This window comes from Oncorhynchus mykiss, chromosome 18 (genome assembly GCF_057628025.1).
Source record: "Oncorhynchus mykiss isolate SJ-2025 chromosome 18, ASM5762802v1, whole genome shotgun sequence".
NCBI classification, from domain to species: domain Eukaryota; kingdom Metazoa; phylum Chordata; class Actinopteri; order Salmoniformes; family Salmonidae; genus Oncorhynchus; species Oncorhynchus mykiss.
Genome location: NC_143039.1, coordinates 22,513,055 through 22,540,000, shown reverse-complemented (window position 1 = coordinate 22,540,000; position 26,946 = coordinate 22,513,055). Strand labels below are relative to the sequence as shown.

Genomic DNA, 26,946 nt, shown 5'->3' with positions numbered 1-26,946 from the left:
CGATGTTAACCACTCACACACTCCTCTCACATACACACTCCGCTGTGAGGATGCTGCAGCACTTACTCAGCCAGCCCGGGGAGGGAGGAGGGGGAGCGAGGGAGGGAGAGGGAGGAGTAAAAGAGAGGAGAGGCAGAAGGGAGGGAGGTTTGGGTACAGAACGGTATGGAGAGAGACAAAAAGCGGGAGAAATAAGAGAGAGAGAATGTGTTTGTGGAGGTTACTGTATGCGTGTGTGCTTACGTGCATTGGTTTGTGTGTGAGGTTAAGAAAGAGACACAATAACAGTGATAAAGAATCATGGAGGGGGAGGTAGCATGTGCGTGTGGTTAAGAAAGAGAGAGATTGAGAGAGAGAGAGACTTGGTTATTGTAGTTACTGTTGTCCCGTTGACAGTATTGATTATTATTATTAATGATGTTAATATTGTAAATCTCCAAAGTAAGCTTTAGCAATATGTACATTGTTACGTTATGCCAATAAAGCAAATTAATTTTAAATGTAATTGAATTTAATTGAATTGAGAGAGCGAGATAGACAGAGCAAGAGAGAGAGAGAGAGAGAGAGACTGAGAGACAGAGAGAAAGAGAGACAGAGAGAGAGAGAGATAGACAGAGCGAGAGAGAGAGACTGAGAGACAGAAAGAGAGACAGAGAGAGAGAGACAGAGAGAGACAGAGAGAGAGAGAGAGAGAGAGAGAGAGAGAGATACGGCAAGAGGAAGAGAGAGCAATCAGAGATGATAAGTGAGAGATGATAAGTGAGTAATAAGAGAAGATGAAGAAGGGAAGAGGAATGCAGAGCACAAACATAGAAAGAGACAGAGAGAGAGAGAGAGAGAGAGAGAGAGAGAGACTGAGAGACTGAGAGAGACAGAAAGGAGAGAAAGAGAGAGAGTGTTGGAGAATACAGAGCAGACAAATGGTGGGCACACACACACACACAAACATCCGTCACGGTGAAAAGCCGTTACAAGGCAGGCACATGGTAAGATGATTGTAGTGTGTGTGGAGAATTGGGTCGAGGGAGAGAGCGAGAGAGCAAGGGAGCAGAGGGGAGAGAGACAAGAGAGAGAGAGAGAGGTGCTGGGAAGGAGGGAGTGTTGAATCAGTGTGTCCTGAGCGATTATCACACACATTTGCGCACACCCATACACACACACACACACACAGACACACACAGAGAGAGAGAGCAACTGCAGGTGCTGCACAGCCCCATTCACTCTGCTGCAGTCTCTCTACGCTTCACTGGGAGAACATTTTCACTGCGGAACGCTTTTCTGTGCTGCTTACACCCCTCCCTCTCTCTATCTCACTCTCCTTCTCTCCTCTCTCTCATTCTCCTTCCTTCTCCCTCTCCCACACTCCTTCCTTCCTTCCCTCTCTCTCTCTCTCTCTCTCTCTCTCTCTCTGACTCTCCCTCTCTCTGCTACTCTCCTTCCCTTTCTCTCTCTCTCTCTCTCTCTCTCTCTCTCTCTCTCTCTCTCTCTCTCTCTCTCTCTCTCCCTCCCCGTCTCTCTCTGTCTCTCCCTCTCTCTCCTACTCTCCTTCCCTTTCTCTCTCTCTCTCTCTCTCTCGCTCTCTCTCTCTCTCTCTCATTCTCTTTCTCCTTCCTTCTCCCTCTCCCACACTCTCCTTCCTTCCTTCCTTCCTTCCTTCCTTCCTTCCTTCCTTCCTTCCTTCCTTCCTTCCTTCCTTCCTTCCTTCCTTCCTTCCTTCCTTCCTTCCTTCCTTCCTTCCCCCTCTCTCTCTCTCTCTCTCTCTCTCTCTCTCTCTCTCTCTCTCTCTCCCTCCCATCTCTCTCTGTCTCTCCCTCTCTCTCCTACTCTCCTTCCCTTTCTCTCTCTCTCTCTCTCTCTCTCTCGCTCTCTCTCTCTCTCTCTCTCTCTCCCCATCCCTCTCTCTCTCCTTCTCTCTCACCCTCTCTCTTTCCCACCAGCGCAGGCAGTCATCACTACTCCAGCCCAGCGTAATCACAATACATCAAAGCAGAGAGTGAGAGTGTGTGTGAGAGAGAGACGGGGGGGACCAGTGTATTCCTCAATAATACAAATACAGCACAATAAGAGTGTATTCTAGGCCGCCAGAAAATGCTGTGGCAATCACACTGATTATTCCACTGACATATATAGAGAGAGTAACACTATCATACCTCCACTGCCTTTCAAGCCTATGAATATGACATGTGATCACGTCTCACAGCAGAGGGGTAAAAATCCCTTCTTTACTTAGACTTGAATAATTACGCTATAAAACAATCAATACAACAGTGCTACTACGTACATGGTACACTGTACTTATCAGAATCATGGTTTATGGAAACAGTATATAGTAATCAGATATGGTGTGTATGTCAGAACACAGTGCATAGTTATATAGTGTACATATATCACCTTTTTGTTAGCAATAATATCACTAATAAATATAGCTGCATAAGCTTTGGCCCCATAGCGCCACCATCAGGACAAATTGACGCGCGTGCTCAACATCCAACCTGCTTTTGATGTGTTTTGGACCATTTTTAATGATGGTGACTACTTTAAACGTTTTCTTCTCCAGAACCACTGGACCGATTGGTATATAGCATCTATGTTTTTTCCGGTCCAACAGCGCTACTATGTGGCCAAACTGAACCGTACTTTATAGCTTAGCTAGACTCATATCCCTGAGCATGTGTGCCAAATTTCATCACTGAGTCAAACCAGTCAAGAGATATAATCATGTGCCCGTTATTGCGCCACAGTGTGGTCGAAAATACTATATCCTGGTTTGATTGAAATGCATTTATTTGTCAGACCACACCCACATGAAAGTTTATTGGTCTGTAGATGCCATATTGTTTGACATAATAGTCTGTAAAACATAACGTTAAGAGACCTTGGTCTGTAGATGCCATATTGTTTGACATAATAGTCTGTAAAACATAGGGTTAAGAGACCTTGGACTGTAGATGCCATATTGTTTGACATAATAGTCTGTAAAACATAGGGTTAAGAGACCTTGGTCTGTAGATGCCATATTGTTTGACATAATAGTCTGTAAAACATAACGTTAAGAGACCTTGGACTGTAGATGCCATATTGTTTGACATAATAGTCTGTAAAACATAACGTTAAGAGACCTTGGACTGTAGATGCCATATTGTTTGACATAATAGTCTGTAAAACATAGGGTTAAGAGACCTTGGACTGTAGATGCCATATTGTTTGACATAATAGTCTGTAAAACATAACGTTAAGAGACCTTGGACTGTAGATGCCATATTGTTTGACATAATAGTCTGTAAAACATAACGTTAAGAGACCTTGGACTGTAGATGCCATATTGTTTGACATAATAGTCTGTAAAACATAACGTTAAGAGACCTTGGACTGTAGATGCCATATTGTTTGACATAATAGTCTGTAAAACATAACGTTAAGAGACCTTGGACTGTAGATGCCATATTGTTTGACATAATAGTCTGTAAAACATAACGTTAAGAGACCTTGGACTGTACATGCCATATTGTTTGACATAATAGTCTGTAAAACATAGGGTTAAGAGACCTTGGACTGTAGATGCCATATTGTTTGACATAATAGTCTGTAAAACATAACGTTAAGAGACCTTGGACTGTAGATGCCATATTGTTTGACATAATAGTCTGTAAAACATAACGTTAAGAGACCTTGGACTGTAGATGCCATATTGTTTGACATAATAGTCTGTAAAACATAGGGTTAAGAGACCTTGGTCTGTAGATGCCATATTGTTTGACATAATAGTCTGTAAAACATAGGGTTAAGAGACCTTGGACTGTAGATGCCATATTGTTTGACATAATAGTCTGTAAAACATAGGGTTAAGAGACCTTGGTCTGTAGATGCCATATTGTTTGACATAATAGTCTGTAAAACATAACGTTAAGAGACCTTGGTCTGTAGATGCCATATTGTTTGACATAATAGTCTGTAAAACATAACGTTAAGAGACCTTGGACTGTAGATGCCATATTGTTTGACATAATAGTCTGTAAAACATAACGTTAAGAGACCTTGGACTGTAGATGCCATATTGTTTGACATAATAGTCTGTAAAACATAACGTTAAGAGACCTTGGTCTGTAGATGCCATATTGTTTGACATAATAGTCTGTAAAACATAACGTTAAGAGACCTTGGACTGTAGATGCCATATTGTTTGACATAATAGTCTGTAAAACATAACGTTAAGAGACCTTGGACTGTAGATGCCATATTGTTTGACATAATAGTCTGTAAAACATAACGTTAAGAGACCTTGGTCTGTAGATGCCATATTGTTTGACATAATAGTCTGTAAAACATAACGTTAAGAGACCTTGGTCTGTAGATGCCATATTGTTTGACATAATAGTCTGTAAAACATAACGTTAAGAGACCTTGGTCTGTAGATGCCATATTGTTTGACATAATAGTCTGTAAAACATAACGTTAAGAGACCTTGGTCTGTAGATGCCATATTGTTTGACATAATAGTCTGTAAAACATAGGGTTAAGAGACCTTGGTCTGTAGATGCCATATTGTTTGACATAATAGTCTGTAAAACATAGGGTTAAGAGACCTTGGTCTGTAGATGCCATATTGTTTGACATAATAGTCTGTAAAACATAACGTTAAGAGACCTTGGTCTGTAGATGCCATATTGTTTGACATAATAGTCTGTAAAACATAACGTTAAGAGACCTTGGTCTGTAGATGCCATATTGTTTGACATAATAGTCTGTAAAACATAGGGTTAAGAGACCTTGGACTGTAGATGCCATATTGTTTGACATAATAGTCTGTAAAACATAACGTTAAGAGACCTTGGTCTGTAGATGCCATATTGTTTGACATAATAGCCTGTAAAACATAACGTTAAGAGACCTTGGACTGTAGATGCCATATTGTTTGACATAATAGTCTGTAAAACATAGGGTTAAGAGACCTTGGACTGTAGATGCCATATTGTTTGACATAATAGTCTGTAAAACATAGGGTTAAGAGACCTTGGTCTGTAGATGCCATATTGTTTGACATAATAGTCTGTAAAACATAGGGTTAAGAGACCTTGGTCTGTAGATGCCATATTGTTTGACATAATAGTCTGTAAAACATAGGGTTAAGAGACCTTGGTCTGTAGATGCCATATTGTTTGACATAATAGTCTGTAAAACATAACGTTAAGAGACCTTGGACTGTAGATGCCATATTGTTTGACATAATAGTCTGTAAAACATAGGGTTAAGAGACCTTGGTCTGTAGATGCCATATTGTTTGACATAATATTCTGTAAAACATAACGTTAAGAGACCTTGGTCTGTAGATGCCATATTGTTTGACATAATAGTCTGTAAAACATAACGTTAAGAGACCTTGGTCTGTAGATGCCATATTGTTTGACATAATAGTCTGTAAAACATAGGGTTAAGAGACCTTGGACTGTAGATGCCATATTGTTTGACATAATAGTCTGTAAAACATAGGGTTAAGAGACCTTGGACTGTAGATGCCATATTGTTTGACATAATAGTCTGTAAAACATAACGTTAAGAGACCTTGGTCTGTAGATGCCATATTGTTTGACATAATAGTTTGTAAAACATAGGGTTAAGAGACCTTGGTCTGTAGATGCCATATTGTTTGACATAATAGTCTGTAAAACATAACGTTAAGAGACCTTGGTCTGTAGATGCCATATTGTTTGACATAATAGTCTGTAAAACATAGGGTTAAGAGACCTTGGTCTGTAGATGCCATATTGTTTGACATAATAGTCTGTAAAACATAGGGTTAAGAGACCTTGGACTGTAGATGCCATATTGTTTGACATAATAGTCTGTAAAACATAGGGTTAAGAGACCTTGGACTGTAGATGCCATATTGTTTGACATAATAGTCTGTAAAACATAACGTTAAGAGACCTTGGTCTGTAGATGCCATATTGTTTGACATAATAGTTTGTAAAACATAGGGTTAAGAGACCTTGGTCTGTAGATGCCATATTGTTTGACATAATAGTCTGTAAAACATAACGTTAAGAGACCTTGGTCTGTAGATGCCATATTGTTTGACATAATAGTCTGTAAAACATAGGGTTAAGAGACCTTGGTCTGTAGATGCCATATTGTTTGACATAATAGTCTGTAAAACATAGGGTTAAGAGACCTTGGTCTGTAGATGCCATATATCAAGTTTCTTTTGTCCACAAATTCTAAATGATGGAAAATCCATCATGGCAGACCTTATGGGTCCTTGAGCTTAATGTGTTCCCTGTGAGGATAGGGATCTATGTCCCGAATTTCAGGACTTTAGGTCCAATGGGGTGAGGGGCATAACATTTAAAACCTTTTCATTTTGAATGGCTTGTTATTGCTCCACCGTGTGGCTAATTTCCATGACATTCCATGAGAGAGTGTGGCACATGGGCCTTTACCATCATGCAAAGTTGCACCCTCCTGGGCCTTACCATATCAATTTCTTTCACCAAATTGTCAGAATAAGGAACATAATAATGAATGCCAAGAAATACAACAGGGTTTCACCAGCTACGCTGCTTGAACCCCTAATAACTTCCTTCATAACACAATTTCTTTGTTCATTCCATTCAAAACAACAGACTATGGAGTGTGGATATGATGTACCAAAATAAGGTGTCTGAATGCAGTTTAGATATGGTGTACATACATCATGATAGAAATACTTCATACATAATTCATGCACTTTTTGTACAATACTACAGTAGAAATCAATTCTGTACTATACACTATTAGAAAAAAGGGTTCCAATAGGGTTCTTTGGTTGTCCCCAAAGGAGAACCCTTTTTGGTTTCAGGGAGAACCCTTTTGGGTTCCATGTAGAACCCTCTGTGGAAAGGGTTCTTCATGGAACCCAAAAAGGTTCTACCTGGAACGAAAAAGTATTATTCAAGGGGTACTCCTATGGGGACTCCTATGGGGACACCCAAATATGTCATACGAGTGAGACCAAGGCGCAGCGTGGTATGCACACATTCTCTTTTAATGAATGAAACGCTTAACAAAAACAACAAATCCAACGAACGAACCGTGAAGCTATACAAATTAGTGCAGACAGGCAACTAAACATAGTCAAGATCCCACACCAGAAAGTGGGAAAAAGGGCTGCCTAAATATGATCCCCAAACAGAGACAATGATAAACAGCTGTCTCTGATTGGGAACCATATCAGGCCAACATAGAAATACACAACATAGAATGCCCACCCCAAATCCCACCCTGACCTAACCAAATAGAGAAATAAAACAGCTCACTAAGGTCAGGGCGTGACAGTACCCCCTCCCGGCCGCAAACCTGACCCTATAGGGGAGGGTCGTGGTGGGCATCTACCCTCGGTGGCGGCTCCGGTTTGGGGCGTAGACCCCGCTCCCTTCACTGATCCCTCCGCTTCTTTGGAACCGGACCGTGGATCGTTGCCGGAGGAACCGGACCGTGGATCATCGCCGAGGGCTCAGAACTGGGAACCACCGCTGGAGGCTCTGGACTGCAGCTCGTTGCTGGAGGCCCCGGACTGGGGACCATCACTGGAGGCTCCGGACTGGGGACCGTCGCTGGAGGTTCCGGACTGTGGACCGTCGTTGGAGGTTCCGGACTGTGGACCGTCGTTGGAGGTTCCGGACTGTGGACCGTCTTTGGAGGTTCCGGACTGTGGACCGTCTTTGGAGGTTTCGGACTGTGGACCGTCTTTGGAGGTTCCGGACTGTGGACCGTCTTCGGAGGTTCCGGACTGGGAACTATCGCCGGAAGCTCTGGACTGTGGAGGCACACTGGAGACCTGATGCGTGGGACCAGTACAGGTGGCACCGGGCTGATGACACGCATCTCAGGGCGGGAGTGGGGAAAAGGCACAGGACCTACTGGACTATGGAGGCGCACTGGAGACCTGATGCGTGGGACCGGTACAGGTGGCACCGGGCTGATGACACGCATCTCAGGGCGGGTGTGGGGAAAAGGCACAGGACACACTGGACTGTGGAGGTGCACTGGAGGTCTATAGCGCAGAGCTGGCACAACCCTTCCTGACTGGATGCTCACTCCAGCCCGGCAAGTGCGGGAAGCTGGCACAGGACGCACTGGGCTGTGAAGGCACACTGGAGACCTGATGCGTGGGACCGGTACAGGTGGCACCGGGCTGATGACACGCATCTCAGCACGCCTGATCTGCAGCACTCTCAATGCCAGCACCTCCCTCCGGAATCTTGCATCGAGCTCCTCACTCGACTTCCTGACTGTCTCCATGTCCCCCCCCCCCCACCCCCCAAAAAATGTCTTGGGGTTTCCTCTCGAGCTATCTCCTCGTATCGTCGCCGTTCCGCTTTCGCTGCCTCTATCTCCTCCTTAGGACGGCGATACTCCCTGGCCTGCGTCCAGCGTCCTTTACCATCCAGGATATTCCTCCCAAGTCCACTCCTCCTGTACACACTGCTTGGTCCATTTTTGGTGGGATCTTCTGTTACGATCGTCGTATGAGCGAGACAAAGGCGCAACGTGGTATGCGTACATTCTCTTTTAATGAATGAAACACTTACCAAAAACAACTAAAACAACAAAACCAAGAAACGAAACGTGAAGCTATACAAATTAGTGCAGACAGGCAACTAAACATTGTCAAGATCCCACACCAGAAAGTGGGGAAAAGGGCTGCCTAAATATGATCCCCAATCAGAGATAACGATAAACAGCTGTCTCTGATTGGGAACCATTTCAGGCCAACATAGAAATACACAACATAGAGTTTCCACCCCAAATCACACCAGGGTGGTGTGTGACAAAATAACTATTGTAGGTTCTAGATAGCAGTGTACTACAGTATAAATGTGTTGTGTACTATACTACATTATACATATGTTGTGTACTATACTATATTATACATGTGTTGTGTACTATACTACATTATAAATATGTTGTCTACTATACTACAGTATAAATATGTTGTGTACTATACTACAGTATAAATGTGTTGACCACTATACCACAATATGTACCTGTTGTCTACTATACTACAGTATAAATATGATGTGTACTATACTACAGTATAAATATGTTGTGTACTATACTACAGTATAAATATGTTGTGTACTATACTACAGTATAAATATGTTGTGTACTATACTACAGTATAAATATGTTGTGTACTATATTACAGTATAAATATGTTGTGTACTATACTACAGTATACATATGTTGTGTACTATACTACAGTATAAATAGGTTGTGTACTATACTAGAGTATAAATATGTTGTCTACTATACTACAGTATAAATATGTTGTGTACTATACTACAGTATAAATATGTTGTGTACTATACTACAGTATAAATAGGTTGTGTACTATATTACAGTATAAATATGTTGTGTACTATACTACAGTATACATATGTTGTGTACTATACTACAGTATAAATAGGTTGTGTACTATACTAGAGTATAAATATGTTGTCTACTATACTAAAGTATAAATATGTTGTGTACTATACTACAGTATCAATATGTTGTGTACTATACTACAGCATAAATATGTTGTGTACTATACTACAGTATAAATATGTTGTGTACTATACTACAGTATAAATATGTTGTCTACTATACTACAGTATAAATATGCTGTGTACTATACTGCAGTATAAATATGTTGTCTACTATACTACAGTATAAATATGTTGTGTACTATACTACAGTATATATATGTTGTGTACTATACTACAGTATAAATATGTTGTCTACTATACTAGAGTATAAATATGTTGTGTACTATACTACAGTATAAATATGTTGTGTACTATACTACAGTATATATATGTTGTGTACTATACTACAGTATAAATAGGTTGTGTACTATATTACAGTATAAATATGTTGTGTACTATACTACAGTATAAATAGGTTGTGTACTATACTACAGTATAAATATGTTGTCTACTATACTACAGTATAAATATGTTGTCTACTATACTACAGTATAAATATGTTGTCTACTATACTACAGTATAGGGCATGTTTCCCAGGGTGTTGGCAGGGTATCCGCTGTGGACTAAGCTGCTCATTAGCAATAAGAGACTCCCATAATCACTGCAGACTGATATTGACTGGCCTGTCACGCTGGCTCTCCCTCCGGGTCCGGACGGCCGACACACAGAACCCAGAGAGACAGGCAGGAGGGAGGAAGCAGCCAAAAACAGGGTCTACTATGCTTCTACTGTAGAATGTATAGCTACCATGGCCACTTTCTCTCTACATAGAAGATAGAGACTGGCAGCCCTTCTCTGATTTCAAAGACTGCTACAGTGGACCACACATGCAGAATAAAACTATAGGCCTACTGTAGTTTCCAACTTAACAAGTCAAGCAAGAAACTTAAGCAAACTAGAGTTACAAACAATATGAATTATAGTTTTTTTAACAAAATAAATTCCTTTCATTGAACCTCTGTTCCCTAAATTTACTTTGAAGTCTATTAGTATTGATCTGTGTGGAAATAGCACTTAGGCTGAACTGATCTAGGATTAGTTTAGCCAACCCAAATTCTATCCCTAAATCAGTATATAGGGGCCACTTCATCAAGTCAGTTCCTGACAGTGAGATGACCAACTGCCGAGCAACCGACAGGAGGCATTGCGGGCAACCGCTACTGTTGACAAGCCTGACGAATGCACTGATATGTTGGGATGATTGATTGACAGGCGTGACAGCCAGTGGCAGGCTGTGAGTGGTGCTGTAGGGTGGCTATAGCAGGGGCTACTGCAGGTTTTGTCTGTGCAGGGGTAGACCACATTAGCATGTGTTCAGCGGAGCAGACCGAGATCAGGTGCTATCACACACACATCATGACTCAACACCACCACCTGTCCATCTCTCTCTCTCTCTACCTCTCTCCCCTACCTCCCTCTCCCCCTGCATCTCTCTCCCCCTATCTCTCTCTCCCCCTAAATCTCTCTCCCCCTACATCTCTCTCCCCCTTACATCTATCTACCCTACCTCTACCCCCTACAACTCTCTCCCCCTACCTCTCTCCCCCTAAATCTCTCTCCCCCTGAATCTCTCTCTCCCCTTACATCTTTCTCCCCCTACCCCTCTCTCCCTCTACCTATCTCCACTTACCTCTCTCTACCCCTACATCTCTCTCCCCCTACATCTCTCTCCCCCTTACATCTATCTACCCTACCTCTCCCCCCTACATCTCTCTCTCACCTTACATCTTTCTCCCCCTACATCTCTCTCTCCCCCTACATCTCTCTCCCTACATCTCTCTCCCTACCTCTCTCCCTCTACATCTCTCTCCCCTTACATCTTTCTCCCCCTACCCCTCTCCCCCCCTACATCTCTCTCCCTACATCTCTCTCCCTACCTCTCTCCCTCTACATCTCTCTCCCCTTACATCTTTCTCCCCCTACCTCTCTCTCCCCCTACATCTCTCTCCTCCTACATCTCTCTCCCCCCTTACATCTACAGTGCCTTGCGAAAGTATTCGGCCACCTTGAACTTTGCGACCTTTTGCCACATTTCAGGCTTCAAACATAAATATATAAAACTGTATTTTTTTGTGAAGAATCAACAACAAGTGGGACACAATCATGAAGTGGAACGACATTTATTGGATATTTCAAACTTTTTTAACAAATCAAAAACTGAAAAATTGGGCGTGCAAAATTATTCAGCCCCTTTACTTTCAGTGCAGCAAACTCTCTCCAGAAGTTCAGTGAGGATCTCTGAATGATCCAATGTTGACCTAAATGACTAATGATGATAAATACAATCCACCTGTGTGTAATCAAGACTCATTATAAATGCACCTGCACTGTGATAGTCTCAGAGGTCCGTTAAAAGCGCAGAGAGCATCATGAAGAACAAGGAACACACCAGGCAGGCCCGAGATACTGTTGTGAAGAAGTTTAAAGCCGGATTTGGATACAAAAAGATTTCCCAAGCTTTAAACATCCCAAGGAGCACTGTGCAAGCGATAATATTGAAATGGAAGGAGTATCAGACCACTGCAAATCTACCAAGACCTGGCCATCCCTCTAAACTTTCAGCTCATACAAGAAGAAGACTGATCAGAGATGCAGCCAAGAGGCCCATGATCCCTCTGGATGAACTGCAGAGATCTACAGCTGAGGTGGGAGACTCTGTCCATAGGACAACAATCAGTCGTATATTGCACAAATCTGGCCTTTATGGAAGAGTGGCAAGAAGAAAGCCATTTCTTAAAGATATCCATAAAAAGTGTTGTTTAAAGTTTGCCACAAGCCACCTGGGAGACACACCAAACATGTGGAAGAAGGTGCTCTGGTCAGATGAAACCAAATGTTTCTATTTTTATTTTTATTTTTTTTACCCCTTTTTCTCCCCAATTTCGTGGTATCCAATTGTTGTAGTAGCTAATTTCTTGTCTCATCGCTACAACTCCCGTACGGGCTCGGGAGAGACGAAGGTTGAAAGTCATGCGTCCTTTCCCAACCAAGCCGCACTGCTTCTTAACACAGCACGCATCCAACCCGGAAGCCAGCCGCACCAATGTGTCGGAGGAAACACCGTGCAACAGGCCACCTTGGTTAGCGCACACTGTGCCCAGCCCGCCACAGGAGTCGCTGGTGCGCGATGAGACAAGGACACCCCTACCGACCAAGCCCTCCCTAACCCGGGCGACGCTAGGCCAATTGTGTGTCGCCCCACGGACCTCCCGGTCGCGGCCGGTTACGACAGAGCCTGGGCGCGAACCCAGGGACTCTGATGGCACAGCTGGCGCTGCAGTACAGCGCCCTTAACCACTGCGCCACCCGGAAGGCCAGATGAAACCAAAATTGAACTTTTTGGCAACAATGCAAAACGTTTATGTTTGGCGTAAAAGCAACACAGCTCATCACACTGAACACACCATCCCCACTGTCAAACATGGTGGTGGCAGCATCATGGTTTGGGCCTGCTTTTCTTCAGCAGGGACAGGGAAGATGGTTAAAATTGATGGGAAGATGGATGGAGCCAAATACAGGACCATTCTGGAAGAAAACCTGATGGAGTCTGCAAAAGACCTGAGACTGGGACGGAGATTTGTCTTCCAACAAGACAATGATCCAAAACATAAAGCAAAATCTACAATGGAATGGTTCAAAAATAAACATATCCAGGTGTTAGAATGGCCAAGTCAAAGTCCAGACCTGAATCCAATCGAGAATCTGTGGAAAGAACTGAAAACTGCTGTTCACAAATGCTCTCCATCCAACCTCACTGAGCTCGAGCTGTTTTGCAAGGAGGAATGGGAAAAAATGTCAGTCTCTCGATGTGCAAAACTGATAGAGACATACCCCAAGCGACTTACAGCTGTAATCGCAGCAAAAGGTGGCGCTACAAAGTATTAACTTAAGGGGGCTGAATAATTTTGCACGCCCAATTTTTCAGTTTTTGATTTGTTAAAAAAGTTTGAAATATCCAATAAATGTCGTTCCACTTCATGATTGTGTCCTACTTGTTGTTGATTCTTCACAAAAAAATACAGTTTTATATCTTTATGTTTGAAGCCTGAAATGTGGCAAAAGGTCGCAAAGTTCAAGGGGGCCGAATACTTTCGCAAGGCAATGTATCTACCCTATCTCTCCCCCCTACAACTCTCTCCCCCTAAATCTCTCTCCCCCTACATCTCTCTCTCCCCTTACATGTATCTCCCTCTACATCTCTCTCTCCCTCTACCTCTCTCCTCCTACAACTCTCTCCCACTACATCTCTCTCCCCCACATCTATCTCCCCCTACCTCTCTCCCTCTATTTCTCTCAGATCCCCCTACATCTCACTCCCCCTATATCTCTCTCCCCTACCTCTCTCAGATCCCCCTAACTCTCTCCCCTGCATCTCTCTCTCTCCCCCTACAACTCTCTCCCTACATCTCTCTCCCTACATCTCACTCCTTCTACATCTCTCTCCCCCTACATCTCTCTCCCCTTACATCTCTCTCCCCCTAAATCTCTCTCCCCCTACATCTCTCTCCCCTTACATCTCTCGCCCCCTAAATCTCTCTCCCCCTACATCTCTCTCCCCTTAAATCTCTCCCCCCCTACATCTTTCTCCCCCTACATCTCTCTCCCCCTACATCTCTCTCTCCCCTAACTCTCTCCCCCTAAATCTCTCTCTCCTCCTACATCTCCCCCTACATCTCTCTCCCCCTACATCTCTCTCCCCTACCTCTCTCTCCCTCTACATCTCTCTCCCCTTATATATCTCTCCCCCTACCCCTCTCTCCCTCTACTTCTCTCCCCCTACATCTCTCTCCCCTTACATCTCTCTCCCCCTACATCTCTCTCTCCCCTTACATCTATCTCCCATAACTCTCTCCCCCTACATCTATCTCCCCTTACATCTCTCTCCCCCTACCTCTCTCTCACCCTAAATCTCTCTCTCCCTACAACTCTCTCTCTCTCCCTACATCTCTCTCCCCCTACATCTCTCTCCCCTACATCTCTCTCTCCCCCTACATCTCTCTCTCCCCCTACATCTCTCTCCCCCTACATCTCTCCCCCTACCACTCTCCCCCTACCTCTCTGCCCCTACATCTCTCTGCCCCTACATCTCTCTGCCCCTACATCTCTCTCCCCCTACATCTCTCTCTCCCTACATCTCTCTCTCCCTCTACATCTCTCTCCCCCTACATATCTCTCCCCTACCTCTCTCCTCCTACATCTCTCTCCCCTACCTCTCTCTTCCTACACTTCTCTCCTCTTACATCTCTCTCCCCCTACCTCTCTCTCCCACTACCTCTCTCTCCCCCTACTTCTCTGAGATCCCCCTACCTCTCTCCCACTATCTCTTTCTCCCCCTACTTCTCTGAGATCCCCCTACCTCTCTCCCACTACCTCTCTCTCCCCCTACTTCTCTGACATCCCCCTACCTCTCTCCCACTATCTCTTTCTCCCCCTACTTCTCTGAGATCCCCCTACCTCTCTCCCACTACCTCTCTCTCCACCTACTTCTCTGAGATCCCCCTACCTCTCTTCCACTACATCTCTCTCCCCCTACTTCTCTGAGATCCCCATCCCTCTCTCCCACTACCTCTAACTCAGCCTACTTCTCTGAGATCCCCCTACCTCTCTCTCACTACCTCTCTCCCCCTACTTCTCTGAGATCCCCTACCTCTCTTCCACCACCTCTCTCTGCCCCTACTTCTCTGAGATCCCCCTACCTCTCTCCCACTACCTCTCACTCCCCCTACTTCTCTGAGATCCCCCTACCTCTCTCCCACTACCTCTCTCTCCTCCTACTTCTCTGAGATCCCCCTACCTCTCTCCCACTACCTCTCTCTCCCCCTACTTCTCTGAGATCCCCCTACCTCTCTCCCACTACCTCTCTCTCCTCCTACTTCTCTGAGATCCCCCTAGCTCTCTCCCCCTACCTCTCTCCCACTACCTCTCTCTCCGCCTACATCTCTCCCCCTACATCTCTCTCCCTCTACATCTCTCTCCCCTACCTCTCTCTCCCCCTGCATGTCTCTCTCCCCATACATCTCTCCACTTACCTCTCTCTCCCCCTACATCTCTCCCCTTACATCTATCTACCATACCTCTCCCCCCTACATCTCTCTCTCCCCTTACATCTCTCTCCCTCTACATCTCTCTCTCCCCTTACATCTATCTCCCATAACTCTCTCCCCCTACCTCTCCCCCCTACCTCTCTCTCCCCCTACATCTCTCTCCCCTTATATCTATCTCCCCCTACATCTCTCTCCCCCTACCTGTCTCTCTCCCTAAATCTCTCTCTCCCTACAACTCTCTCTCTCTCCCTACATCTCTCTCCCCTACATCTCTCTCTCCCCCTACATCTCTCTCCCCCTACCGCTCTCCCCCTACATCTCTCCCCCTACCTCTCTGCCCCTACATCTCTCGGCCCCTACATCTCTCTCTCCCTCTACATCTCTCTCCCCTACATCTCTCTCCCCTACCTCTCTCCTCCTACATCTCTCTCCCCTACCTCTCTCCTCCTACACTTCTCTCCTCCTACATCTCTCTCCCCCTACCTCTCTCTCCCACTACCTCTCTCTCCCCCTACTTCTCTGAGATCCCAATACCTCTCTCCCACTACCTCTCTCTCCCTCTACTTCTCTGAGATCCCCCTACCTCTCTCCCACTATCTCTTTCTCCCCCTACTTCTCTGAGATCCCCCTACCTCTCTCCCACTACCTCTCTCTCCCCCTACTTCTCTGAGATCCCCCTACCTCTCTTCCACTACCTCTCTCCCCTACTTCTCTGAGATCCCCATCCCTCTCTCCCCCTACTTCTCTGAGATCCCCCTACCTCTCTCCCACTACCTCTCTCTCCCCCTACTTCTCTGAGATCCCCATCCCTCTCTCCCCCTACTTCTCTGAGATCCCCATCCCTCTCTCCCACTACCTCTCTCCCCTACTTCTCTGAGATCCCCATCCCTCTCTCCCCCTACTTCTCTGAGATCCCCATCCCTCTCTCCCCCTACTTCTCTGAGATCCCCATCCCTCTCTCCCCTTACTTCTCTGAGATCCCCATCCCTCTCTCCCACTACCTCTCTCCCCCTACTTCTCTGGGATCCCCATCCCTCTCTCCCCCTACTTCTCTGAGATCCCCATCCCTCTCTCCCCCTACTTCTCTGAGATCCCATCCCTCTCTCCCCCTACCTCTCTCCCACTACCTCTCTCTCCCCCTACTTCTCTGAGATCCCCCTACCTCTCTCCCACTACCTCTCTCACCCCCTACTTCTCTGAGATCCCCATCCCTTTCTCCCCTTACTTGTCTCAGTCCTTGTCCCTCTCCTTTCTTTTCCTCTCTTGTCACCTTTTCCACAATCTCCCTCCTCTCTCTCTGCCCTCACCACACACACATCAACACCACACTCCAACCAAAGCCCTCTATTCCCTTTCCCAGCTAAACGTTACACCATGCACACAAACGTTAGTTTCTTCTCCACAATGAGTCTGGATCTGAGTACCTCCCAGATGATTTCTAGAGCGCAAACACAATCTAACTGTTCTGATTGGTCCCAGAAACCTCTGGGTTGGGCCAAAGCCAGAACACACGTGGTTAAAACGCAGTTTCGAAAATGTGTCATTGGCTTTGATACTCTGATTGGTTAGAGATGATCCAATCACTGATGACTTTGTTTCGTGCATCACCCATCATTTTGACGTCACAACGAACAACTTCAACGACGGCCGTCTCAGACTGACGTAGCAAACATAGAACCGTGGAAGAGTCGTCAGGCAACTCTACTCCCCCTTAACGATACTCAAGGGCAAGGGAACCATAATAACCACATTATGTCCCTCTTCATTATTCTGAATCGAACAGGACCTGCATGGGGGACAAAAGTGACCCCCCCCCCCCCACACTTCCTCTGACCCCCCCCCCCCCCCCCCCCCCCCCGCCCCCCCCGCCCCCGCCCCTTGATCAATGAATGGGCAAGTCTATTAAACTACGATGCTTTAAGGTGTTCAGCTGTGATCAGCTAATCCTGGCCGCTGAGGCTGCTGCGTCATCTAGAACAGATCATTTACATCGTCTAGTCTATTTGTAGTCTGCATTTTTATGGCCCTCCTTATTATAATGAGGATCTTCGCCGTTTGCCGTCTTGGGAAATCCTCCCCCAAGAAAAATATACATTTCCATAAATGGGATTATAAATCAAATAACAAAAAAAACATGTATACTGTATATAAATATGTATACTGTATATATATATATATATGTATACTGCATATAAATATGTATACTGTATATATATATGTATACTGTATATAAATATGTATACTGTATATATATATGTATACTGTATATAAATATGTATACTGTATATATATATGTATACTGTATATAAATATGTATACTGTATATAAATATGTATACTGTATATATATATGTATACTGTATATAAATATGTATACTGTATATAAATATGTATACTGTATATATAAATATGTATACTGTATATAAATATGTATACTGTATATAAATATGTATACTGTATATATATATATATATGTATACTGTATATAAATATGTATACTGTATATATATATATATATATATGTATACTGTATATAAATATGTATACTGTATATAAATATGTATACTGTATATATATATTTTGGGGAAATGCTAAAAGCTGCACAAGTGTCCTGCCTGGCCCAGTAGTGAGTCACTCAGACAGTCATGGCAGGTCTGTCATTAGTGGGAGCTGAGCATGTCTATGGACAGCAGAGCACTGGGTGTATTTAGTATGGAGGTCTATGAGGGCTGACTCACAAGGACAGCTGCCAAGGGAAACAGGGCTAGCCTGGAGTGTCAACTACATCCCCCAACCCACGAAACCCGCCACGGAATGAGGTAAACAAGGATATGCCAACAACAATGATGTCACAGAAGAGAAAGAAAGTTAGGGAACTATACACAGCGGACAAGGGTTCCATTACTAGGATGGAACTGTGGCACGGTGATCTGATCCTGAATCAGGTGTTAAAGACAATGGGATCAGGATCTTCTGAACCTTTATTTAACTAGGCAAGTCAGTTAAGAACACATTCTTATTTACAATGACGGCCTACACCGGCCAAACCCTAACCCGGACGACGCTGGGCCAATTGTGCGGCGCCCTATGGGACTCCCAATCACGGCCAGTTGTGATACAGCCTGGATTTAAACCAGGGTGTCTGTAGTGACACTTCAAGCACTGTGATGCAGTGCCTTAGACCAAAGCGCCACTCGGGAGCCCAGTTTAGTGGTGCTGATAAGCTACAATCTGGGGACAGCAGGACTTCACCAACTAAACAGCAGCATCCACATCACCCCAATGACCTGCACTCTATTATTTCATTAGAAGCAACACTCCCTGTTTGAATGAGTGAGACTAGAGTGGCATAATTCCGGTAAATGTACCCATAATCCCAGGTTGTCCCAAAATTACGGTTGGAGGATTCCAGATTTCCTGCGTATTCCCTCTTAACTCCAGAAGTCTTCCAACCAGGATTTCTGAAAACCTGGGAATTTTGGGGAGATGACAGAAATGTTGCCAGTCTAGTAGGTCTATCTACCCCTGTGTGTCCTCTGGTGTGTTTGCTTTAGTGATGCAGTGTATTACGTTCCAGCCGGCTGCGGACAGCTAGTGAAATGACATCTGCCCTTCTGGTCAAGAGGAAGTAAACAGTCAGCCGTTGTCCCTGGATACCTCGCCAGCAACGACCCCAGGCAAGCTGACAACAGGGAGGAGACCATGTCAGAGCTCCATGTGAAAATAAACGGATCGATACATCCTGAATCCTTCAGAAAGAACATGTTAGAGCTCTGAACTCATTCTGCTCAAACACTCGTGAGAATCAGAACATCTGAAAAAGAAGATGCTCAACACAAAACATACCTAGATATTATTTTCTTTATTCTTTAGCATTCGTACGTGATCTAGTCAAACCTTCATAAAAATAAACATTCCCTGTTCTCTTTGTCACCACGGCAACTGTCCAGAGTCCTCTATAAAGAAACAAGGTTCTGTCCAGGACCATCTCATCAGTCCAGTGTTCATTGGGAACGAGCTTCAGAGCAACTTACTACAGAGAGTTATCTATCTGTCCCCTTTACGTCCGAGCCTCCAGCTCCCTTGTCTCAGCTCCCAAACTAACACTGCTGACTTGGCTGTACTCCAGTAGCGAGCGCTATTGAGAGTGTGACTTATGTTTAGCCCACTAATGCTACCTATGTAGGTTAAAGACCCCCTTGTGGTCTACAAAACACAACACCGCCCAGGGGGACATCTCAAGGTGAAGTCCAACCGTGCCAAAGCACTCAGCTCTCAAACAGTACCCTCTGTTTCAGCACTGCCAGGAAGTAATGGTATGCAATAGGAGGACTCAGTTCTCAGGAGAGAACTTATAGTTACAAGCCACGCAGAATAAATATCTGGCCGCGCAGAGAAACACTAGATTGAACTTCATTGAACTTTCCTTTAGAAACGTTTCAAACCACTGTGGGAACTGTGATTGAATCAACGCAATATTAGCCACTTTCAATTTAACATACCACAACAAAACGAACTAAGCAAGACATTGTGTGCAAAACTAACTTTCTTGTAGGCAGAGGGCATTGGAGTAGGATTCTATTGCATTGATGTGCATGACTCAGGCCCTTACTCTACACAGACCGGTGTGCCATAACCAATCAGGGCTGCAGTAGGTCTATATGCAAATAGCCATTGCCATATATGGATCTGTGCCATTCACTTTGAACTGGACTCTGTTTAGGCTACAGAGGGCTGCATGTGTATGTTCATATTCTTTGCTAGGTAGTGAGTTATTAAGCCAACAATGGGGGAGAGGTTGCTTCCAACAAGAGCACCAAACACTTCTAGCCATCTTTGAAAAGCCAGTCAAGTAAAAAGCTTTTTTTTTATGTCTTAAAGGGCCAGTGTTGTATTTTGAGGTACGTTTTGAATAAGCTTAGTAGCCAATAGGCAGAGGGTAGCATCATTAGTCTGATTCTCTGTAATAATGCATTTTATTTTGTAAAGTGGTTTCTTGCATCAAACACAACATTTTCAGTCACCTCCTGGTCTGAGTGGATAAACAGGTTCATGTTAAGCCCCGTCTCATGGAATGTAGGTCTACATTGAACACCACACATTGGCTGCTACTGTAGGCTGAATGATAGAACAGCTATTTGCATGTTAAAATGTTATGGGATGCATTTTCTCCATTGTTTATGATGGTAGGCCACTCTGGTAGTCCTACATTATGATCAAATAGTCACAGTAGCCAACTTGGCAACTGTTAGAACTGTAACTTAAACCGGGTACAGTCTCAGTTGTTCACAGTAAAGACACGCGCCGGAAGTTGCACAGAATTTTCACAATGTTCAAGTTTGCACTCCTGAAATTTGCTCAGTTCTGAAAAAAATTAGAAGGAACATTGGTTACACGTGTAACAGTATAGCTTCCATCCCTCTCCTCGCCTCGAACCAGGGACCCTCTGCACACATAGACAACAGTCACCCTTGAAGCGTTGTTACCCATTATTCCACAAAAGCCACAGCCCTTACAGAGCATGGGGAACAACTACTTCAAGGTCTCAGAGCGAGTCTGGCACACGGTCAAGTACAGTACGACAGTGAGTGAACGTGTGGAGGAAGAGAGAGAGAGTTTTCCTCCGATCCTCTCCTCCTGTACGTCTTGAACGGAAAGAGGATTGTGTTGCGTTGCCACTTCATTATCCCTAACTGTCCTCTGTGCTTACACAGGATTCTCCCAGAACCTCAATTCACTAAATGGGTTTAGGAATCAATAGGAGGAAGACAAGTCCTCACTCAGAATGATTAGACACACATTCATCACAGAGCACAGGACAGAGGCTAAAACACCGGCAGGACAGAGGCTAAAACACAGGCAGGACAGAGTCTAAAACACAGGCAGGACAGAGGCTAAGACACAGGCAGGACAGAGGCTAAGACACAGGCAGGACAGAGTCTAAAACACAGGCAGGACAGAGTCTAAAACACAGGCAGGATAGAGTCTAAAACACAGGCAGGACAGAGTCTAAAACACAGGCAGGATAGAGTCTAAAACACAGGCAGGATAGAGTCTAAAACACAGGCAGGACAGAGTCTAAAACACAGGCAGGACAGAGTCTAAAACACAGGCAGGACAGAGGCTAAAACACAGGCAGGACAGAGGCTAAAACACAGGCAGGACAGAGGCTAAAACACAGGCAGGACAGAGTCTAAAACACAGGCAGGACAGAGTCTAAAACACAGGCAGGATAGAGTCTAAAACACAGGCAGGACAGAGGCTAAAACACAGGCAGGACAGAGGCTAAAACACAGGCAGGACAGAGGCTAAAACACAGGCAGGACAGAGGCTAAGACACAGGCAGGACAGAGTCTAAAACACAGGCAGGACAGAGGCTAAAACACAGGCAGGACAGAGTCTAAAACACAGGCAGGACAGAGTCTAAAACACAGGCAGGATAGAGTCTAAAACACAGGCAGGACAGAGTCTAAAACACAGGCAGGATAGAGTCTAAAACACAGGCAGGATAGAGTCTAAAACACAGGCAGGACAGAGTCTAAAACACAGGCAGGACAGAGGCTAAAACACAGGCAGGACAGAGGCTAAAACACAGGCAGGACAGAGGCTAAAACACAAACAGGCTGTGATTGTAAATAAGAATTTGTTCTTAACTGACTTGCCTAGTTAAAAATAAATACAACTAAATGAAAATGAAAATGTCAAATAAAAGACCGTCAGATCCCAGGGAGGGATCACTGGAAACCAACTACAGATGAAGACAGGATCCCACAGACTCGTTGGTTTGGAAGACAGTTCTGCTTTAACTGTCTATGTACATTCAGTATAGAAAAGTGTTGGTAGTAAGTACAATGTGGACTTTTGGGCTGTCGTACATACAATGACTTGACGCTTCTGAGTGAGGTCCTCTCTGTTACACTGAGTGTAAACTATGTGTGGCAACAGAGAGGGAGAGAGAGAACGTGAGGAGGAGAAAAGGATTATGGGACGGGGAAGAGTAACGAGAGTAGCAGTTAAAAGGGAGATAAAGGTGTGATATTGGGGTTGGGGGGTTCAAACGGCAATCCCCGCAATTATGTTGGACATCATCCAGGGAGGGGCAGAGTCAGAGGGACTAACCCAGACCAAGATGCACTGCTCTGTGCTAGACTGTCCCCCTCCCAGGACTGGCCCGGAGGATCACACACATCCCCTCACTTCTTCCCGTGTCCTTGACAACAGACCTGCGGAATTCAAGTGGATGGAAAACCACCGTTCCCATTTCCCAGTATCCACTGCTTTTCACACATAATATACAATACATTCATTTTGCAGAGAGTGACTGCAATACATGTCGCGACGTGAGGAAGATTCTGGAATATTTACTGAATACACAGCACAGTACTCACTCCACATAGAGAATAGTGTGGAGGGCATGAATTCTGATCTGGAGAGAATGACAGGAGGGGAACGGGACGATGGAACAGCTGAAGAGAAATAGAACCCTCAACACACGTCAAGGTCACTGGCAGGCTGGTGTGAAGGTCAGAACTTAACATGACGTTTAGAAACAGACATTCAACTGTAAATCCAATTGGTGACCTAACTGTTAGCCACAGTGTCCGTTTCCTGTAGGCCTCCCTGTTGAGAAAATATGAGCATTTAGAAATGGACGCTGTGTACTGCCCTTCCCTCTAAATCTCCTTATCGCTCTTGAGAGGCAGAGAGAAAGGAGAGAGAAGGGGTGGGTAGAAAAAGAGCGCAAGACAGAAAGAGAAAGAGAGAGAGAAAGAGAGAGAAAGATGAAGCGAAAGAGAGGTAACATCACATCGGGAGGAGAGAGAAGGGAGGCGGAAGGAGAATGGGGAAGTTAGGGAGGAGGGGTGGGAGGAAGGAGGACAGACGGAACAGAAGTCATTGGTCATCTTTTGTTTCTGTGTTGAAGCTGTCTGTAGCTTTGGGCTGAAAGGCTTGGATACCACAAGACAAGACAGGACAGGACACGGTACGGCAAGGACAGGACAGGACACGGTACGGCAAGGACAGGACAGGACACGGTACGGCAAGGACAGGACAGGACAGGACACGGTACTGCAAGGACAGGACACGGTACGGCAAGGACAGGACAGGACACGGTACGGCAAGGACAGGACGGGACACGGTACGGCAAGGACAGGACAGGACAGGACACGGTACGGCAAGGACAGGACAGGACAGGACACGGTACGGCAAGGACAGGACAGGACACGGTACGGCAAGGACAGGACAGGACAGGACAGGACACGGTACGGCAAGGACAAGACAGGACAGGACAGGACACGGTACGGCAAGGACAGGACAGGACACGGTACGGCAAGGACAGGACAGGACACGGTACGGCAAGGACAGGACAGGACACGGTACGGCAAGGACAGGACAGGACACGGTACGGCAAGGACAGGACAGGACACGGTACGGCAAGGACAGGACAGGACACGGTACGGCAAGGACAGGACAGGACACGGTACGGCAAGGACAGGACAGGACACGGTACGGAAAGGACAGGACAGGACACGGTACGGCAAGGAAAGGACAGGACACGGTACGGCAAGGACAGGACAGGACAGGACACGGTACGGCAAGGACAAGACAGGACAGGACACGGTACGGCAAGGACAGGACAGGACAGGACAGGACACGGTACGGCAAGGACAAGACAGGACAGGACAGGACACGGTACGGCAAGGACAGGACAGGACAGGACAGGACACGGTACGGCAAGGACAAGACAGGACAGGACAGGACACGGTACGGCAAGGACAGGACAGGACAGGACACGGTACGGCAAGGACAGGACAGGACACGGTACGGCAAGGACAGGACACGGTACGGCAAGGACAGGACAGGACACGGTACGGCAAGGACAGTACAGGACAGGACAGGACACGGTACGGCAAGGACAGGACAGGACACGGTACGGCAAGGACAGACAGGACAGGACAGGACACGGTACGGCAAGGACAGGACAGGACAGGACAGGACACGGTACGGCAAGGACACGACAGGACAGGACAGGACACGGTACGGCAAGGACAGGACAGGAAAGGACACGGTACGGCAAGGACAGGACAGGACAGGACACGGTACGGCAAGGACACGACAGGACAGGACAGGACAACAAAAGGAAACCCACTTCAACCTCCCCATCCTGATCCACAGAAGAGAGAGAGGGGAGAGAGAGAGAGAGAGGGAGAGAGAGAGAGAGAGAGAGAGAGAGAGAGAGAGAGAGAGATAGAGAGAGAGAGAGAGAGAGAGAGAGAGAGAGAGGGAGAGAGAGAGAGAGAGAGAGAGAGAGGGGGGAGGAGTGAGAGAGAGGGGGGGGGGTGAGAGAGAGAGAGAGAGAGAGAGAGAAGAGGAGCATGATGGAGATGGTGAGAGAAAGAGGACAGGGAGAGGAGCAATAAACAGAGAGAGATGACAGAAAGAGAGAGAGGGGGGGGGTGAGAGAGAGAGAGAGAAGAGGAGCATGATGGAGATGGTGAGAGAAAGAGAGGACAGGGAGAGGAGCAATAAACAGAGAGACGACAGAAAGAGAGAGAGAGAGGGGGGGTGGGAGAGAGAGAGAGAGAGAAGAGGAGCATGATGGAGATGGTGAGAGAAAGAGGACAGGGAGAGGAGCAATAAACAGAGAGAGACGACAGAAAGAAAGACAGCGAGAGTGACATACTGGCTGTAGAGAGAGTGACATACTGGCTGTAGAGAGAGTGACATACTGGCTGTAGAGAGAGTGACATACTGGCAGTAGAGAGAGTGAGCGGGAGCGTCCGTAGAGACCTGTGCTCTCCTTCACAGCAGCAGCCATGAAAGGCATTGAGCAATGTGGCGTCCCCTGAGGGTGTGGTGGGAAATGAAGCGCTCTAAAGGCCAGCATCCAGCGGGGCCACACTTCAACCACCAACGCCAAGCAGCCAGCCTATCAGTAGCAGGCCTGCAGCAGACAGCAGGCACCAGCAAACACACATAGACAGCACACATGGTGGGATGCGTCACAAATGGCATCCTATATGGGCTCTGGTCAAAAGTAGTGCACTAAATCGGAAGAGGGTTCCATTTGGGAAGCATTCCAGAGTCAGACAATGGAGCGTAGTAGCAGGGCTGAATGAACTGGGACCTCTGTGGGCAGTGCATCTTTCCACTAAGATGGCAACATGGGGTGCGTCCCAAATGGCACCCTATTCCCTACACAGTGTACTACCTTTTGAGTTCATATATGGGGGGGAATGGTCAGAATCAGTCTTTGTTAAAGAAAGGGTAGTCGTTCGCTACCTACGGCGGCTGTTGATGCAGTTCAAGATTTCAATGCTTTGGTCTCTATAGTATTAAAACCCATGTTTCCATCTAGTGCTTTATATCCCATTCCAACATGGCGGGTATGGAGAGACAGTCAGAAAATGTAGAAAACACTTAGACATACAGATGCCCTGACCAATGGCACACGATGAGAGGTGGCGGTGGCTCCTCCCTCCGCGGTTGCCTGGCTGTGGCGCGTGGTTGCCATGGGAGCCGTTTATGTAAGCCGTGTCTAATCCTTTTAACTAGACTGCGGTTGCCGAGCAGTGAGCTTGGCAGCGCTACAGAGCTGAGAAAACTCTGGAACGGACCGATAGAGGCTGCGTCCCGATGGTCTTACCCTTCCTCTCATCTCCTCGTCTCCTTTCCTTCATCTGCACTGATCCCAGAGAACTGGACGGCTGGGAGCAAATTCCCTCCACATTGTTCTGACCTATCCTGTGTTTTCAGATCAGTAGAGATGAAAGAGAAGAGACAGGGAGAGGAAGCCAGATTAGAGCATGGAGATGCACTCACCCACTGACATTGATGAAGTCAGTCCAATGGCGGCATGGATCCTGTCTCAACAACAACAGAATTACAATTAGCTAAGAATGATCCAATTGGCTCTTGTCAATCAGTGGCGGTCATTACCTCAAGGTTGAATGTTTCTGGATTTTAAAAGTAAAAATACAATTTAAAACACTGCCAAGATGTTTTTAAATACACCTAGAAAATAACTGATGGTGAGATGAAATAATGATCGTTCCACAATAGGAACATTATTTTGCACTGTATTCCACTATTGTCTAAGGGAGAGGAACAACCAGGGAGAGGTATAAGCCTAATTATCCAGATTAAAAAGCAGAAAGAGTATGACAGAGTCAAACAAAAGAGGATTATGTGGAGACAGAGACAGAGGGAGAGAGAGAGAGAGAGAGAGAGGGAGAGAAGGAGAGAGAAAGAGAGAGATGGAGAGAGAGGGGGAAGGGAGAAGGATGGGAGCACTGAGAGACAGACAGGGTGGAAAGTGATAGGAGAGGGATAGATCGCCCATTCCTCATACCCTCCTCTCCTTCTCTCCCTACCCTCCTTTCTTCACCTCTCCTC

The 26,946-nt window shown here is 45.7% G+C and overlaps 1 protein-coding gene across 26 annotated transcripts in view; it reads right to left on the bottom strand.

Moving 5' to 3' along the window:
* LOC110495438 (tensin-1) overlaps positions 1–26,946 on the bottom strand; it is a 244,205-nt gene that overhangs the window by 149,646 nt on the left and 67,613 nt on the right. For 5 of the 26 annotated variants that reach the window (XM_090207779.1, XM_090207787.1, XM_090207792.1 and 2 more), the window contains exon 1: positions 1–60. This exon is cut by the window's left edge and continues 718 nt beyond it. The exons of 16 other annotated variants lie outside the window; for them this stretch is intronic. The gene's annotated coding sequence lies outside the window, so the exon portion shown is untranslated. Of the gene's footprint in view, positions 84–26,946 lie in introns of those variants that run through there. 5 more of the 26 variants (XM_090207781.1, XM_090207782.1, XM_090207778.1 and 2 more) reach the window with 4 other exon arrangements.